The 17,315-nt window shown below is 44.8% G+C and overlaps 1 protein-coding gene, 1 long non-coding RNA gene and 1 pseudogene across 2 annotated transcripts in view; 2 read left to right on the top strand and 1 right to left on the bottom strand.

Annotated features, from left to right (window-relative positions):
* Positions 1–2,502: 2,502 nt before the first annotated feature.
* On the bottom strand, positions 2,503–12,777 carry LOC111813252. The gene is made up of 3 exons (XR_002818557.1): positions 12,354–12,777; positions 11,440–11,514; positions 2,503–2,541 (listed from the first exon to the last, which is right to left on the bottom strand). It is a non-coding gene; the product is annotated as an uncharacterized LOC111813252 (long non-coding RNA).
* A 142-nt stretch (positions 12,778–12,919) lies between these two features.
* Fam20b (FAM20B, glycosaminoglycan xylosylkinase) overlaps positions 12,920–17,315 on the top strand; it is a 42,869-nt gene continuing 38,473 nt past the window's right edge. Inside the window, exon 1 of the mRNA XM_004643448.2 lies at positions 12,920–13,062. The gene's annotated coding sequence lies outside the window, so the exon portion shown is untranslated. The remainder of the gene's footprint in view (positions 13,063–17,315) is intronic.
* The window catches only part of LOC101565853, a 2,310-nt pseudogene continuing 1,995 nt past the window's right edge, over positions 17,001–17,315 (top strand).

The following is a 17,315-nucleotide window of genomic DNA, read 5'->3' as shown; positions in this document are numbered from 1 at the left end:
CCAGTAGAGGAATAGCTGGTTTAAATGGGATTTCTAGACCAACTTTTCTAAGGAGTCTCCATACTGATTTCCATAACGGTTGTACCAGTCTACATTCCCACCAGCAATGCAGAAGGGTTCCTTTTTCCCCACAGCCTCTCCAACATTTGTTGTTGGGTGATTTCTTTATGATAGCCATTCTTTCTGGGGTGAGATGATATAGAGAGATCTGAGTTTCTACCATCATGACTGTAACATTGTTGCTAAACTGTACGTATAGCCTCTTTACAAAGTGACATCCAAAAGTAGGAAGTTGGGTGTTTATAATTCATCTTTCTCCTTTTAAAAATCTCTATATATTCAATAGTGTTAAATATATTCAAATGCTGAATGACCATCACCACCAGCCACCTTCACAACTTTTTTCCTCTTGCAAAACTGAAATTTTGCACCCATTATATAGTAATAGAGTCCACAGTCTGTGGGCTCCAACACAGGGTGTGTAACTTGGTGGTATGGCAGAGGGCCACTACAGAGGAGAAACACTCTAGCAAAGCAGGGAGGAGGCAGTGAAGCAGCAACAACCCCCTTTCCCTTTTATCCCATCCAAGCTGCAAGCCTATTGATTGGTACCTCCTATACCCAGGGTGTCTGTCTTCAGTAAATCCATTCAGCCACACACCCAGAACTATGCTACTTCCAATCAGTGGAGTAATTTAGTACTATACATCCTTAATCCCAGTATCATATACCTTAGATCCAGTTGGCTCCAAAAAACCAAAAACAGTTCTGCACAGAAAGCTGAGAAACTGTCTGATAAGACCAGCCCTCCACCAGGGAGAAGAGGAAACCATAGTGTCTATACCATTTAACAATATTGATCCATGCTGCTGAAATAGCTAATCTTCATCCAGATGCAGAGAGACTTCTGAACTCCTTTTTGATAGCAGGAGGTAGGTGAGGTGAGAAGCTGTTCCTAGGTTACTAGAGTGCCACATCCAGTGGTACATAGGAGATATGACTTGGGATCCAGATTCTTATTGATTCTACTCTGACAAACTGTAATTGTGGACAAGTTACTTCAACTCTGTAGTTACTTCTGCACTAGAAAATGAGGATACTGGGCTAAATCCAAAGTCAGTTCATTTGATTTCATTACTCAGTGTTATAGCTTGTATCTAGATGTTCCCAAAAGCCTCATGTGCTCATAGGTGGGGCTTTTGGGGGGTGGCTGGATCTAGGATGTGTGACACTGGGATTAAAAGTGTATGGTACTGGAACAGTTTGCTTATTGGTCTATCATAGTTCTGGGTGTGATAACAGGGAGGCCCAATTTGGGTGTGTGTAGCACCACTCAAAAGACTTCTAAAAGGGCTAGTGAGATAGCACAGTAGACTAAGCACCTACTTAGGCAAGCACAGTGACTGGGTTCAATCCCTGGCATCACATACCCTGCCAGCTCTGCCCCTGGGCATGCTGAGCCACCAAGACCGGGAGTGGTGGCACATGCCTGTCCAGCACTGGAGAGGCTAAAAACAGGAAGATCACTACAAGTCTGACCTGTGTAATGAGACCCTGTACCAAAGACATTAAAAAAAAAAACAACAACACCTTATAAAGGGAGTAAAAGAAGACAGGCTGCTGCTGCTTGCTGCTAGCTGTCTCTTGCCTGCTCTGCCATGGGCTGTTCTTCTGTAATGTCCCTCCACCATGCTATCCAGCCTTAGAGAGAGCTATAGGCTGAAACCTCTACAAACTGTGAGCCCAAATCAACCTTTCCTCCTCCAACTCCTGGGTGTGAGATATTTTGTCTCAGCAAAGAGAAGAGTCTAAGACATTTCAGGCCCTTGAAAGGATGAAATGTAACATTTTTATTGTTGCCATCAGATAATGTTGCCCAACTGTTATTAAATGTTTTCCTCCTTGGTCTTTTGGGGGTTAGCTTCTTTTCTTTTTCTTTTTTTTAAGCTATGTTACTTTTTTCTTTTTTCTTTTCAAAGTTTTATTGATAAACATATAGCAATGAGACAGTTTCAAATCAAATCGAAAGTACAGTTTCAAAAAATAATACACTGCATATATTCTTCTTAGTGGTTAATTGCTGTACTAGTTAGCTTCTTTTCTGTAAACAGTTTTAAAAGCATTTGTGGTGGATTTCCAACTGGTGGTCAACTTGTTACAATCAGCTGGACTGAACTGGCATGGTGCTGGGTGTGGGAGGTCCACCTGAGGATACTGCCAGCAGCATAAAGGGCAGAATTAGAGGGCCAGCAAGATAGCCCAGCAGCATAAGCACCTGCCTGGCAAGCACAAGGTCCTGAGTTTGATCCTCAGTACAAAAAGAGGCAAAACTAGAGAAGCTAGATCCAGCCAACTGTCCTGTTAGGGAAGCTGTTGGAAGCTTTTTCTCTTGGGCTGTTCTGCTGGAGAACCTTGTCATGCTGGATTTCCTGATGAACTTGGCTGTTCTCACTGGAGGAGGAGCTCAGGATCTCGTCAGAGGATGGCTGCAGTTCACCTTGGGCAAACTCTGGTCCTCACCTTGAGCATCACTTCCTGGCTCTGGAAGAGACAACAGTACACAGCCTCAGTTTGTTGGAGAAGTTTGTCATGATGGAAATTTGGTTGTCCTCTTTGTCAGAGGAGCTTGGCACATCACTGTTGCTGAGGATGGCTATGGTACTTTTGGGGCACACTCTGGTTCTTACCTTGAGTGTTGCTGCCTGGCTCCAGTTCAAATCCCTCAGCCTAACACAGATCCTTCATCCCACTGGTACAGATTTTCTAACTTCTATCATTGACCTTTGGGTCTTCCCAGTGTATATTCATGAAAAAGGCCTGTATGAGACATTGTCATGGTTTCTAGGCCTCCAGGGGGAAACATGCAGGACATTACTGTGGGACCCAGGCCCGCAACTGGATTATTTGGTCTTTAGCGTGTGGACAGATTTCCTGCACTCTCTTTGTATATGATTTTTAGGGTGGCTATTATAAGATAATCTTATAATTAATTATTCTGTATTGCATTGTTTTCCCTTGCAAAAACCCCAGACTACAATAGGATCCAAGGCAAAGACAGCATGGTGAAAGGACATGGTAGAACAAAGCTGTTTAGCTCATGACTGCTGGGAAGCAGAACAGGGGAAGAGAGCCAGACAGGAAGGGGCTGGACAGTGTGTATGTTACCAAGCTCACCTCCACGGTCCCCCAGACATACATGAATGTGTGCTCCACCAATCCCCAGTGTGGATCCCAAAGCCAATCAAGTTGAAACTCTACCCTGACTCCAAAGGCTTTGAGAGTACATATGCTCTGTTAAGAACTTTGGGCTTTATTCCTCGAGTCCTTAAAAGTTGTAAGCAGGTATACGATTATGGTTTCGTTTTTGAAAGATCTTCCTAGAAGTATATTCCATAATGATTATGTGGAATAGATTGCATGGGGGGAGGCTGCTCTGACAGATGACCATACATACAGATTTAGTTCTCACAGATCAGGAAGCTGGAAAAATACAAAATCAAGGTGCCAGCAGATATAGGGTGCCTGGCAATGGCCTGCTTTGTCATTTGCAAATGACCACCTTGACCTCATAGGGCAGGAAACAAGAGAGAGGCCACCTCTCTGTCTTTTCTTAAAAGGATACTAATCCCATTCATGAGAGTTCTTAACTCATAACACAGCTACCCCCAGAAGCCCCATCTCCACATACCACCACACTGGAGATTTAGGCTTCAACATATAAATTTGTTGCCTTGCAAACAGGTGCAGGGGCTGGGGGTTCAATCCCCGGGCCTGCTGTGCTGGCCCTGCCCCTGGAGCGCACTGAGCTGGCAATTGAGACTGGGCATGGTGGCACACACCTGTAATCCCAGCTCTTGGGAAGCTGTAAACAGGCGGATCACGACGAGTCCAATCTAGTAGTGAGACTCTGAACACCCTCTAGACCCTTCCCTAAAATATATATATATGTAAATTTGTGAGGAACACAAATATTTAGCCCATTTCATCAAATCTGCCTAGTTGGGTTCTGCATCAAAATAGGACTTGTGTTACCTCGGTTCCCAAATGCTTTTTTGAAGAATTTGGTTCTCAAACAGAAATGTTCGGCAAAATTCTGTTTTTCTTTGCCAGCTCTGAATTGGGTGATGAACAGAGAACTGTGGTCTTCTTTCCCACACAAACCAAACATGGCCATCTTTTCCAGAATCATGGAATGAATTAGGTTTGAACTGAGCTACCACTGTGATAGATCTCTCCCCTCACACACACCCATACTTTTTCTTTCTCTTTCTTAATTTATCACAAGGTGTTGATGGAATTAAAGAGGCTGAGGAGTTGTAGAATCTAGGAAATTCAGTAATGTGGCTCAAATACGCAAGTAGATTCCAGTTCATTCCTGAAAACCTAAAACAGTAGGTTTTGAAGGCAGACTGATGTCTCAGCTCAAGCATCCAGGCAGAGAGCACATTTAACATTTCTCTGCTTTTGTTCGACTCAGACCCTCAGCAGGTTAGATGAAGGCCACATGCTTTCCTCACTTCACCAGTTCAGTGCTGATCTCTTCTGGAAACACCTTCATGGTATGCCAAGAACTAAGGCTTAGCTAGATACCTGGGACCCCTATGGCCAGGTCAATATAGCCCACAGAATTAGCCCACAGAATTTCCCTCTGGCATAATCCAGAGGGAAAGAAATGGAGCCTGAACACACTGGGGGCAGCCAGAGGAAGGAGCTGGATCCAAAGGGTCTTTGGAAGCCCGACACAACTAGGTGCTGACCACAGTGGGGTGCGCAAGAAGAGTCTAAGATAAATGGTTTCCTGGCTTGGCTGGGTAACATTAAATTAGAACCCAGAACAAAACAGAGAAACAGCTTTGAGGGTGTCTTGGGCACTGTCAAACTATTTTTCTTTCTTCCTCATAGGCCTTGCCATGGAGAAAATAACGGCTTGGTATTAGCAATTTCTGACAGGGCTTTTATTATCACTTAAAGTCCCTGTATACACTCTTCGTGGCTGCCCTGTCCCTCTGTCCTTAGTTACTTTTCTCTCATTGCTGGGACAAAATACCTGACACCCAAAGTTAAAGAGGGAAAGGTTTATTTAGCTTACAGTTTGTAGAGGGTTTACTCCATAGTTGGCTGGCTCCAAGGCAGGGTGGCATAGCTGAGGGGCAACTGTATATGGCGTCAGAAGAGTTTAAAGAACAAGAGGAAAAAGGGAAGGGGGAATAAGACTTTTACCCATTTTGTCCTTATCCAGACTGCTGTGATTAGGGGGGGCCCATGCAATCACTGGACTGATCCAGCAATCACTCACCCTTAATTCAGCACTAGACAATGAACCAATCACAAACTCTAGATTCAGCCACTTCTAAAAAGCCCACCGCCCATGCACATGAGGCTTTGGGGAGACATCCAGATACAAACCATAACATCTGCCTTACCTCAAGGGCCCCCCACTCATGCTCCCCAATTTTCCCTGGGGCATGCCATTCTTGTTAGTGAGATATTGACTCCTTTCTCCCTGGGTTTATAGTCCCACCACGTCAAGCATCTTTATTCTGGGCCATCTCCTTGTTCCACAAACATCTGCCTTCTAGAATAGTCACAAACTCAAGGACTGAGGACCAGATACCAATCCATAGATGGCTGTAGTGGATTTCTAACTGGTGGTCAACTTGTTATACCCAGCTGACTTGAACTAGCATGGTTCTGGGTGTGGGAGGTCCACCTGAGGATTGTTGCCAGCAACATAAAAAGCAGAACTGGAGGGGTGTCAAGAGGCTGTTAGCAACACGGTTGGAGAAGCTACTGGGAGCTGCTGGCTCTCTTGGGCTATTCTGCTGGAGGACTTGTCATACTGGCTTTCCTGATAAACTTGGCTATTCTTGGAGGAAGAGCTTGGGACTTTCGTTGTCCCTAAGAATGGCTGTGGAAGCTCTGATTCCGTAGCAATTTGGGGGAGCTCTGGCCCTCATCTTGAGCATCACTTCCCAGCTCTGGAGGGGAAGATGGTACATTCCTCTGCCTCCTAGAGAAGCTTGTCATGTTGGCTTTCCTGATGAGAACTCTGCTTTTCTTATCACTGGAGGAGCTCAGGATATCACTGTTGCTGAGAATGGCTGTGGTCCTCTTGTGGGGAGCTCTGTGCTTACCTTGAGTGCTGCTTCCTGGCTCCAGTACAGATTCCTCAGCCTGCTAGCACAGATCCTTCATCCTACTAGCATAGACTATCTAGCTTCCATCGCTGACCTCTGGGCCTTTCCAGCACAGATCTGTGAAGTGGACTTGTGTGAGGCTTTGTCATGGGCTGTCAGCCTCCAGCTGGACTTGTGGAAGGCACTGTCATGGGCTCTAGGTCTTCAGCTAGACTCACGCAGGATATTAGGATCCAGGCCCTCAGCTGGATTCTTCCTTCTTTCATGTGTGGACAGATTTCCTGTACTTCTTATGCACTTCTTGTATATGATTCTTTGGGTGATTCCTTATAAAATATTATAAAACGTTTCCTATATTGTTCCCCTTGCAAAAAACCCAAACCATGACAATGGTCTAATCTGTATTTAAGTATATACACATTTAACTAAATATGTACTTAGTTAAGCACCACATGACAATGTTCAATGTTTCAGTCAATGACAGAATGCATATACAATAATGGTCCCATACATTGTAATGGAGCTGAAAAAACCCTATCACCTAGTGACATCATATCTACCTTAGCATATATATATATATATATATATATATATATATATATATATTCTATGATGGTCACACAAGAATGAAGTCACTTAAAAATGCATTTATCAGAGTGTGTCTCAAATGTTGAATGACTCCGCTCTTCTCCTTCTCTCCTCTCTCCTCCCCTACTCTCCCCTCCCCCCCATTTCTGAAGATGATGCCAGATTCCCTGTTTCATCATATTTCTAATATTTGTGGTTGTCCTATCCTTAATCTTCTTTGCTCATTTCCCTTTATGTCTGCCAACTCCAGGCTTCTAAACATTTAGGACACACTAGAAGAAAAGATGTAGGGAGTCCTGTAGTAGACTAATGGGCAACTTGTAACACCCAGCTGAACTTAATCAGTATGGTTCTGGAGTGGAGCACCCACTCCAGGATTGTTGCAAACAGCATAAAAAGGAGAACTGGGGAGGAAGAGGTGGTGCTATTGATTCTCCTAGAGAAACCTGTCACACTGGCTTTCTTGATATGAACTTAGCTGTTATCATTGGAGGAGCTTGGGACTTTACTGTGGCTGAGGGTGGATTCAGTTCTTTTCAGGGAAGCTCTGGTCCTTACTTTGAGCGTCACTTCCTAGCTCTGGTGCAGATCCCTCAACGTGCTGATACAGATCCTTCAACCTGCTGGCACAGATCCTTTGACTTTCTGGCAACCACCACTGGCCTTTGGGCCTTCCTAGCAGAGATCCTTGAAAGAGACTTACAGGAGACACTGTCATGTGCTCTAGACCTCCAGCTGGACTTGTGGGGGACATTGTCATGAGCTCTAGGTCTTCAGTTGGATTTGTACAGGACATTGCCATAAGATCCAGGCCCTCAACTATATTCTTGGGGTCTCTAATGTATGGACAGATCTCTTGTCTTTTGCATTTGACTATTAAGATGAATATTATAAAATAATCCTATAAATTATGAGTCTGTATTAAATTGTTGCCCTTCTACATCCAGACCACAAGTCCAGTCCATGAAGTGACTACACAGAACACTGTCTTTCCTGTCATATCATTCATTCTTGCTTACTGTAGGATCCATTTCTCTGGAAGACTGGTTCTCTGAACAATGTACTGCCCTCCCCACAAAAAAACCAACCTACCCATATTCTCCACAAAATAAAAATCAGTTGTCCATATACTGATCAAGCAATAAAAAATTACTGATGTTCAGCAGATCTTTGCCCTATAAAGATGGCAGTTTCACACGATTCCATTTATTAAAGTGGTCCTGGTTTAGTTACTAGTAGGACAGTGGTTCTCAGCTTTGTCTGCAAACTAGAATCAACTAAGAGCTTTTTGAAAGTACCCTTGCTAGGACTTCATCCCACAACAAATAGTAAATGCAAATCATTGTGGAGAGGGGTGCCTACAGGTATAAGATACTTAACCATCATCCCATGATGTTCTAGCATGTCCCTGAGGCAGCCATGGGAAGGGATCAAAAGCCTTCTGCTAGATGCCTCACCATGTGTCCTGCGTAGGGTGGGAGGTTTCTGGCTTTCTGAGTGGGGTCTTGAACAAAATGAAGTTTGAGGAACCCAGAATGTCCATAGGACTACAATTACTTCAGGTAGTAATTAATGCAATTACTTCATGTACTAAATTGAGCTAATAAAATTTAAAGAGTTTCCATTACACATACACATGTGCACACACAATGTGTACTGGATACCCCATCCTGGGCATATTACAAAGTTACTGCCTAGGGAGAATAAGCGATCCAGCATTTGCAGTACTATCTTTGCTCAACCCATTGAAGAGCCATATTAGAAAGTGCCACCACAAACTGGAAAATGGTTAGATAGCACCTTGAATATTTACTGAATAATACACAATGCAACAAAACAAGTAACTTGTAATTGTTATTAAGTTACTGCCACCATACATGGCAGTTAAGCAGTTAAGTATAGCCTTAAGAACCATGATTTTTTTGCATTCTTACTCACTCCAGGAGTTTAACCTACCCCTTACTATATTTTCTTTTGGCTCTTTTTTTTTTGTATATTTAGGAAAGGGTCTACAGGGTGTTCAAGGTCTCACTACTAGATCAGACAAGTAGTAATCTACCTGTTTACAGTCTCTCAAGAGCTGGAATTACAGGCACGTACCACAACGCCCAGTCTCAACTGCCATCTCAGTGTGCTGTGGGGGTGAGGCCAGCTCGGCAGGCCTGGGGATCGAACCCCCAGCCTCTGTGCCTGCTTGCAGGTGCTTTAATCCATTGAGCTATTTGGCTGGCCCTTCCTTTCACTCTTGATATGAAGATTTTCAAACCAGACTTAAATAGATAAATGTATTTTCAGTATTAAAAAATAGCCTATATTAATTTTGGGGATGGTGAAAATGTTCCAAAATTAGATATGGTACTGTTCAACTTTGTAAATCTACTAAAATACACTGAATTGGACACTTCAAATAGGTGAGCTTTGGGATATGTAAGTTAGTTTTGTAAAAATATTAGCAGACTAGGAAAAAGACTAAAAGATTTCTAAAACTTTTGGAACTCATGGCCTGAATGTCCCAGCGGAGAAGCTGGATGTACAACACATGTCCACTCAGACTACACTGACAGGACACCACAGAAAGTCTCAGCGGCCAGTCCACTGCATTCACCAAGGGGAGGGCTCGGTGTAGCTCTGCAGAGTTGGATGGCAAAATGAAAAGAAAGTTATTGCTCCCACGGGAAAGGAATGCAGAGGCCACTGTCCCCAGAGAGCACAGTGCACATGACCCTGGCCAAGAACTGGAAGGGTACATGTGCTTCTTCACTCACTAACGCTCCCTGTCACCCTCTCCCCAGGATCCTAGCACCCTGGAATGGGGTAAGCTTCCCTCTGACTCCCCTCAACTTGCTTGATGTAGAACTCAAGTTAGTTTCAGGGGGATCCATTGTTGCGGGTTCAAGGAAAATGAGCATGTGCGTTGCTTTCACACCTTGAGCCAATGCTCTCTTTTATACCTTGGGATTTCTGGACTGCTACTGGAGTCCTGGAGCTTGACAAATTGGTAGAGACTTAGAAATTCTGAAACTGTTTTTAGAAGATGCTTACAATGATGAAAACAGCAGGCAATAAGCCTCCAGTGTTTGGTTCCCCAACTCTGCAGCACCTGGCTCTCCTCAGACTCTCGCATGTCATGTCTACTATGGCCATGTACAGTGTTGGCTCCGTAGAAGACACAGATGTCAGCACCACATTGTCTGTGGCATTGAAGACTATGTAGCCCAGGGGAACAGTATCAGATTCCCAAAGGCTTCAGTACAAACCATATACTAACACAATGTAGAAAAATAAAAAATAAAAAGTGCTGGTTCTCAGAAGTCAAGAAAAGCCAGTCCAACTGGAAACACCATGAAAGCTTCCATGAACAAGGGGCATTAAGAGAAATTCCACATTTATACAGGTGGTAGTAAAGTAGAACCCCAGGAAGACACAGTATGATCACAGCCATGTGGGCGAGAAAAAGGAGAGGAAGTGAGCCTTAAAGAGCAGAGAATAAGGAATACTCCCAAAACAGGCCACAAAAGGCACACTGGGACTGTAAATGCCAAGCAGCGGGCTTCCTACTGAATTCTGCACACCATGGACAAGCCTCTGATGGGGTTCTACATGAGGGCTGGTAACCAAGCCTTCTCTGCTGAGGATGTCCACTGCCCTCAAAGCTGAGAGGGCTAGCCAGATTCCTGCTCTGGTTCCAACTGAATGCACTGTAGCATATCAGTGCAGAGAAGGTACTCCACAAGTGAGGGTTGAAAAAGATAAAGTCAGTCTTGTATCTTTAAGAGTCTTATGGTTTAAGAACAAGGGAGATAAAGGCAAAGATGAAATCAGACATCTGCAAATGCACACAGCATCGGAATGGAAAGAAAAAAGATCACAAGAGTCTTAACAAAATCATCTGACCGTGGGTGAGAACACCTAGCTTATTAAGCCTCTCATGGATAGGGATCTACCTTTATTCATCTCTGCATGACCTGGGTCTAGCTCAGTGTCTGGCATCTCAGTGTAGCACTCATGCAATGAATGAAGGTATGAATGAGTGAATCAATGAGCAAATAAACACTTCTCCTGCCATGCATTATCTGCCCAGGCTGTCGGCTATAAATTCACATAGCACTGCCTAACTTTGGTTCACATTATTCCTTTCTCCTCCCATCCTTATTTTGCTCACCTCAATCCTCCATTCCTGCCAACAACCAGCCCACACTATTTTCCTGGACTCTGATTCTTTCAGTAAAGACAGTCTGTGCTACACAATTTAAGTGTCCTGTATTCCATGCAGCTGCTTCCTGTGTGCTAGTCATGCAAAGTCCTTTCTTAAAAGACTACATGGTTCGCAGCCCTTAGAATATGCAGACTATTGATGCTGTTATTGGAGGAAGGGACGAAAATTGAGGTTTGAGTATCAGGTATGATACTGGTGTTTGAAAGAGTCATATAGAGCCTGGGTCAAGTAGCCTGGTGATGGAAAAAATAGGAGATGGGACAATTTTGCTAGTACCCAAGCTCTCCATCTCTCAAGAGGGAAGAGGAAATGTGACCAACCTGAAACATGAGGCCTCCCTCTCTGAAAATCCTTAAATATACAGAGAAATCTGTCCAGAAAGCTGAGGCTGCAGGGTGAACTGACCTCCTGTGCAGTGACAGGTAGAGTTCATCCTCACTGTCCTTGTCAGAGAAGAAAAGATAGTGGTAAAGTGTCTTGGAGGAATTATTGACTTACCCTTTTGTTTTATGATCTTCTGATGTAGTGAATAAGGTTCAAGGAGACTAGCTGACTGCAGACAGACCTATGCTCCTGCAAGAGAAATGAGATAGGTTATCACAGTCCAGCTCATTTTCCCAAGAATTATGTATTCCCTGGTTGGATAATGACCCTTAAACCTTTTCAACTACATCTAGTAGAAAGCTAATATGATGCCTTCTGCATCAGACTGTACAATCCCTGCAGTGATTAATGCTACCTACATGATGAATGCTGCCTTCCTACCTAGATTGGCTGGGATGGGTGTCAAGTTCAATCATTTCTCTGCTGGAAAGTGCTCAACATATGCATGCATAACAACTAACTTTACACAATAATTTGCAAGTACTTTCCCCACATATTTCCTAATTTATTTCTCACAACAATCCTGTGAAGCAGATACTCCCATTTCTAGATAAAGAAACCAATGTTCACTCAATATCACATAACCAGGGGCCGGGGAGATGGCTCAGTAGAATAAGCACTTGCCTGGCAAGCACAAGGGTCTGAGTTCAATCCCGGTTCTGAAAAAAAAAAAATCACGTGGCCAGTAAAGGAGTGTTTTTTCCAATACTTTGCTACTTCAATGAACTATATGGTCTTAAATTTTAAAAAGTCAGCTCAGTCTGGCGCTCCTAAAAAATAAAAGACCAGTTCCGTCCTAGACCTTATATACACAAACATGTTAGGGTAGCATAATTGTAATATTTCAAGGCCAGGCATATTAAGTGCAAGCTTACTATACAGTAAGTGAACAAATGAATGCCTGATTCAGTGAATGCTCTGTACGGAGTCAGCAGAAAACAAACAAGAAAGAGGAGAAACTTTCATTCAAAGCTTTTATCTGGAGTCTACTGCGTAGTAAGGGCACTGGGGACCAAAATCTGACTGACCTGTTTGCAAAGACAAACATAAAACGATTCATGATTTTTGTTAAATGCAACTGGAAGTGCGTAGCAGGGAGTTCTGGTCAAAAGGAAAAATGCTTTGCGCTCCGTGTAGGAAGGCTGTCCTCTTTTGGTCAAAGGAGGGTACGTTTAGGTCGCCAGAACCTTCATGCAAGTGGAGACAAATTAAAAGGGCAAAAAGATGGAAATTGCTTCTCGCAAACAGAACTTAAGCGACTGTAACTCTCTAGTCCCTCTGCCCAGCTACCTGCCTGAGAAAAGGGGGACACAGAAAGCATCGGTAAGCCTACGGCCAGTTTTATACGCAAGGGAGACCGGAAGGCAAGACTGAGACCAGGGCGGACAGAGTTAACCCGCGGTGGCGCGGGGAAGGAGGCCGCCCACCGACAGGCTGTTCGGGGGCGGGGCTTCTCCAGGTACACGCTTGGATTGGTTGCGCGGAAGGCGTTCCGCTTGGACCGTACCAACAGTCGGGGTCCGCGGAGGCGAGGGGGGTGGGTGTGGAGCGGCCGGCTCAGCTCGGGGAGAGGCAGCCGCGGAATGGCCGGGCCGGGGGTGGGCGGGAACTGCAGTGGCGAAGGCGGCTGGGGGCCGTGAGAGCGGCGTGGGGCTGCCCCTCCCCGGAGGCGGCGGGGGCGGCCAGGGCCGCACCGCACCGCGCGGGCCGCCATGGAGTTAGCCTGAGGCCGGACAGGTGAGCGGCGTGGGGGCGGGGAGGGCGCGCGACCCCTGCCCCGGGGCGGCCGGCGGGAAAGTGCAGACGGGCGGGGCGCAGTGCGTGGCGCGCGCTCGCCCGGCGGGGCCGCGGGGGGCGGGGCGCCTCCCTGAGGAGCCGGGCGCGGGTGCCCTGCGTGGTCTACGGGCTGCTGCGGCAGGTCCCAGGCGGGAACCACCGCAGCCTGGAGACAGGTCCGGGGTGTGTGTCCCTGTGGACCGTCATGGCTGGAAGGATGCGGCCTCAGCTACCGCCTTGTTGGGCCGCCCGAGGTGCGGGCGGCCTTACCTGGGGCCGCCTTTGGTGGCCGGGGGGCTTTGTGGCGACCAGCTCTCGAGCAGAGCGCAGTCCCCAGAGGCGACTGGCCCAGTGCCGCCCTAGTGTCCTACCGGCCGCCCGCGGCGGCTGCGTCCGAGGAGCGCGCGCTTGCGGGGTCTCCACTGGGCCCACCTCGTGACCGAGTAGCCCAAGTGGCCCGCAGGCCCGAAGCAGAAGGCGCGGACAACCTTGCCCACGGACCACCGGCTCCTCGGGGTCGTGCACCTGGCGCTCTTGTGGGGCGCAACTTAAGGGAAGGATATGTTAGTCCAAAGTAGATTGCCCTGGAGATTCATTTCCGGGTGTGGTAGCCGGGCGATTAAGAGCGAGCCGAAACGTTGCCATTGGTGACGAACGTGAACTGTTGTCAGGCTGTGTCCTTGATTGTGGGGTCTGATCAAAAGAGTCGTTTTAGTCAGGCTTCTGTCACCAGTCAGTCCCTAGACAGGAAGATAAGTAGAAAGATGCTACTGTAGATGGAAAGTGGAAGGGCAGGGCGTTGTGGAATAGGTCCGTTTACAGGCCACCTTAGCATGGGGATGGGTAAGGAATTTATCATTTTTGAAAAGGAAAGATGCTTGATAACTGCTTCTAAGATCCAGGGCTGGATTTCAGTAGCATCCACACGCTACCACTTTCCCTCTGGAAGTTTCATTTCTCACCTGGAAGTAAAAATGTAGGAGCTAGCTGTTAAAGTCTGGGATTTTATAGACCTATAATTGGATGAAGTTAAAATTGCTATTTATTAACCATGCCTATAATCATCGTACAGGCATGTATAAATTTTTTAAAAAATTGGGCTGGTGACCTCAGTGTGCTTTGGTGTTACAAAACTTTGTAATTGAATTTACACGGGACTTGTGTGTAAGTAGAGCACTTCCGCATGTGTCTGTCACCCTGATACATAATTGAGAAACTGAGATGCAGGTACTAAAGGTACTTAACTGTTTGCCTAAATTCTGTGTGAATCTAATTGAAAATTAGATTACTGTATTAATAATTATTGTGTCCCCCAAATCTTGAATTCCTAAATGAAATTTTGTTTCAGGGAAGACTTCAGCTTCCTACACTTTGTGTGTTTATTGTTTCAGTAGTGTAAAGCTTGAAACCAGAAATTTTAGCTCTTCAATTGGTAACTTTTTAAAATAGCTAAAAAAAAGTAGTCTCTTGTTGATTGCTACCATCTCATAATAGAAGCAAGAGACTGCTGTTTGTATTCTGTGCTCATAGTTACAAATAGTAAAAAGGAGGGTCATTTTTTACTCCATAGTACAGACTGGTCTTGAACTCACTATGTAGCACAGACTGGCCTTGAATTCAAGGTGATCTTCTTGCCTCAGCCTCCTCTTTAGAGAGTCTTCTAAACATGGATGTCAGTGCCAGGTGGTTTTGTGGATTGGGTTGGGAAAACAGTGAGCCCTACATTTTGTTATAATAGCACACCTCATAGTGTATAGTAGTTGTGTAGGAAATATTTGTTGATCATTAGATGAAAAATAGGGAAGCAGAAATATCCTAGTGTAAATATGATATTGTTTAGTCCTCTTTTGATAAAAACAGAAAATGTGTTTCAAATTCCTTTACAAAATGTGCTGTTCATACTCTTGAAAATGTTGTATCAGTAGCATCAACTCTTGTCTCTTAAATTGAAGTAAGTTTTCTGGTTGATCCTCCTTCCACACTGTCTCTTTGTCCGTGTCTGTCTGTCTGTCTGTCTGTGTCTCTGTCTGTCTCTCTCTCTCCCTCCCTCCCTTGCTCCCTCCCTCCCCGCTTCCTCCCTTAATCCGCCTCTATAATCACCAAGGACTAGTGAATTCGTTATTGTGAGCCTGTCGTGCAGAACAGAAGGCCTTACTTTGCTACTGAGACCAGCTTCTGACCAATTTATGTCAGCATGACAGCCTATAGCTGCCTACAAAAAAATATAATGCGGAGATCTTCTCATTTATTTTTCTTAAGGAAAAAAAAATATGAAATGCCTGTCTGTACCTAGGGAATCTTGAAGGTACATATGTCATCCTGTAAGAGATCAGAGGCTCATGCATTAGAGTCAGTGAACTTTGGTGTATGTTTGAGATCTATACTTTGTGACAAGGTAGCAACCCCCTGAGAGGAGAAGGTGCTAATTTGGATACCTTATAAAAGGAGGTCAAGGAATATGAAATTATGAGTTAAAGAAAACAGAACCAGGCCAGGGAGATAGCTCAGTAGGGCCTGAGTTCAATCCCCAGTTCCACCAGAGAGAGAGAGAGAGAGAGAGAGAGAGAGAGAGAGAGAGAGAGAGAGAGAGAACAGGAATGATAAGGCAATAAAGCCTATCATTCCATCTCTCAAATATTGACCTGAGGCATGTGTATAGCCATGTGTCATTTACCCGATGTTGATGGGAAATACAGTACATGCAGAATTAACAGTTTAGCTATACTCCTTGTGGAAAAGTTCTTACAATCTATTACTTACTTTTTTAAAATATAGCTTAACCATTTCTTTTGTTGTCCAAAGTTGTGATTACTGTCATCCATTACTGATAATAATTAAAACTTTGAATGATTAAGAAATATAGGTTGTTTGCCTCCTCTGCTTTTTAAATTACTGAATCTGCTTTAATGGTGTCTTTCAGGAGTTGGAATGTTATACAGCTTCTGGTCTTCTATGGAGTAGAAGAAACTCAAATCACTCTGCTTCCTGAAATGAACCTAAAACAATGACCTTGGCTTAGTTAGGTTCTGCTGATCACCTTGTTAGTATTCATAAGTAAACTTTGGCTGCCCAAAGCCCTTTTGTGTTTCTTATCCTTGGCTTATGTAGTGAGTTTGTACTCTATATAGAACATTTATGTTTGCATAGTTCATTCTGTAGAAAAAAAGATAATATGGGAGTTCTAGTGTTGGTTCTACTCTCAGAAATATTGTCCAGTAATACCTGAAGATCTGGTTTCAGCTTTGTCTTATGTCATTCTTGGGAATATCTTCTTATTCTTTTCCCATTCTTCCTCTTAGCATTTCCAGATTGTCATTCTTCCCAATCCCAGCCAGTATCAGGGACCAGATTAGCAATAGCCGAAGTCTAGACAGGTAGTAGGGCATACAGAAGGTAACAACTTTAGCTACCTTTAAATTGAGTATGTACAGCTGGAAAACAGGTATTTGTGTATATTTTACTGTACTATGTATTTTAGTTCATTACAGGAGTTATTTTCCTATATCTATAAAATAGGCCTTTAAACTGAAATGTTACCAATTCATTAGAAGGGCTTGTAACCATAAAGATCTCTCCTTGATCTTAACTCCTTTTATTCAGCAGACTTTATCTAAACCTCTTACGTGAGTATCTCACAGGCCCTATATGGTGTTAGTTTCTTGTAAGTATGAAAAGAGAATAAAATATCCCCATCTCCAAGGAAATCACGATAAAGAAGAGGCGGGTATGCCAAGAAACGTATCAGCATGCGGGTCCATATTACCACAGAGTGATGATGCTGGGAGCCACACAGCCATCATATCAGCACAGGCCTGTTTTGAGGTTCTGCTGTTTCTGACAGAGATTTTATGTGGGCTGTCAGTCTGGCACACCAGAACATAGAATTAAAAATTGAGATGCTGGGCGGCGGCGAGAGGGCTTGAGGTGGCGACATGTCCTCGGGGGTGGCCGCGCACCGCGACCACAAGAAGCTAGTGCGCTCCCCCAGTGGCTTGCGCATGGTACCCGAGCACCGAGCCTTCGGAAGCCCGTTCGGCCTGGAGGAGCCGCAGTGGGTCCCGGACAAGGAGTGCTCAAGATGCATGCAGTGTGAAGCTAAGTTTGACTTCATCACCAGAAAGCACCACTGCCGCCGCTGCGGGAAGTGCTTCTGTGACAGGTGCTGCAGCCAGAAGGTGCCCCTGCGGCGCATGTGCTTCGTGGACCCTGTGCGG

This window comes from Octodon degus, unplaced genomic scaffold (assembly GCF_000260255.1).
Source record: "Octodon degus isolate 3935 unplaced genomic scaffold, OctDeg1.0 scaffold00176, whole genome shotgun sequence".
In the NCBI taxonomy this organism is placed as follows: Eukaryota; Metazoa; Chordata; class Mammalia; order Rodentia; family Octodontidae; genus Octodon; species Octodon degus.
This window is presented reverse-complemented; position numbering and strand designations above follow the sequence as displayed.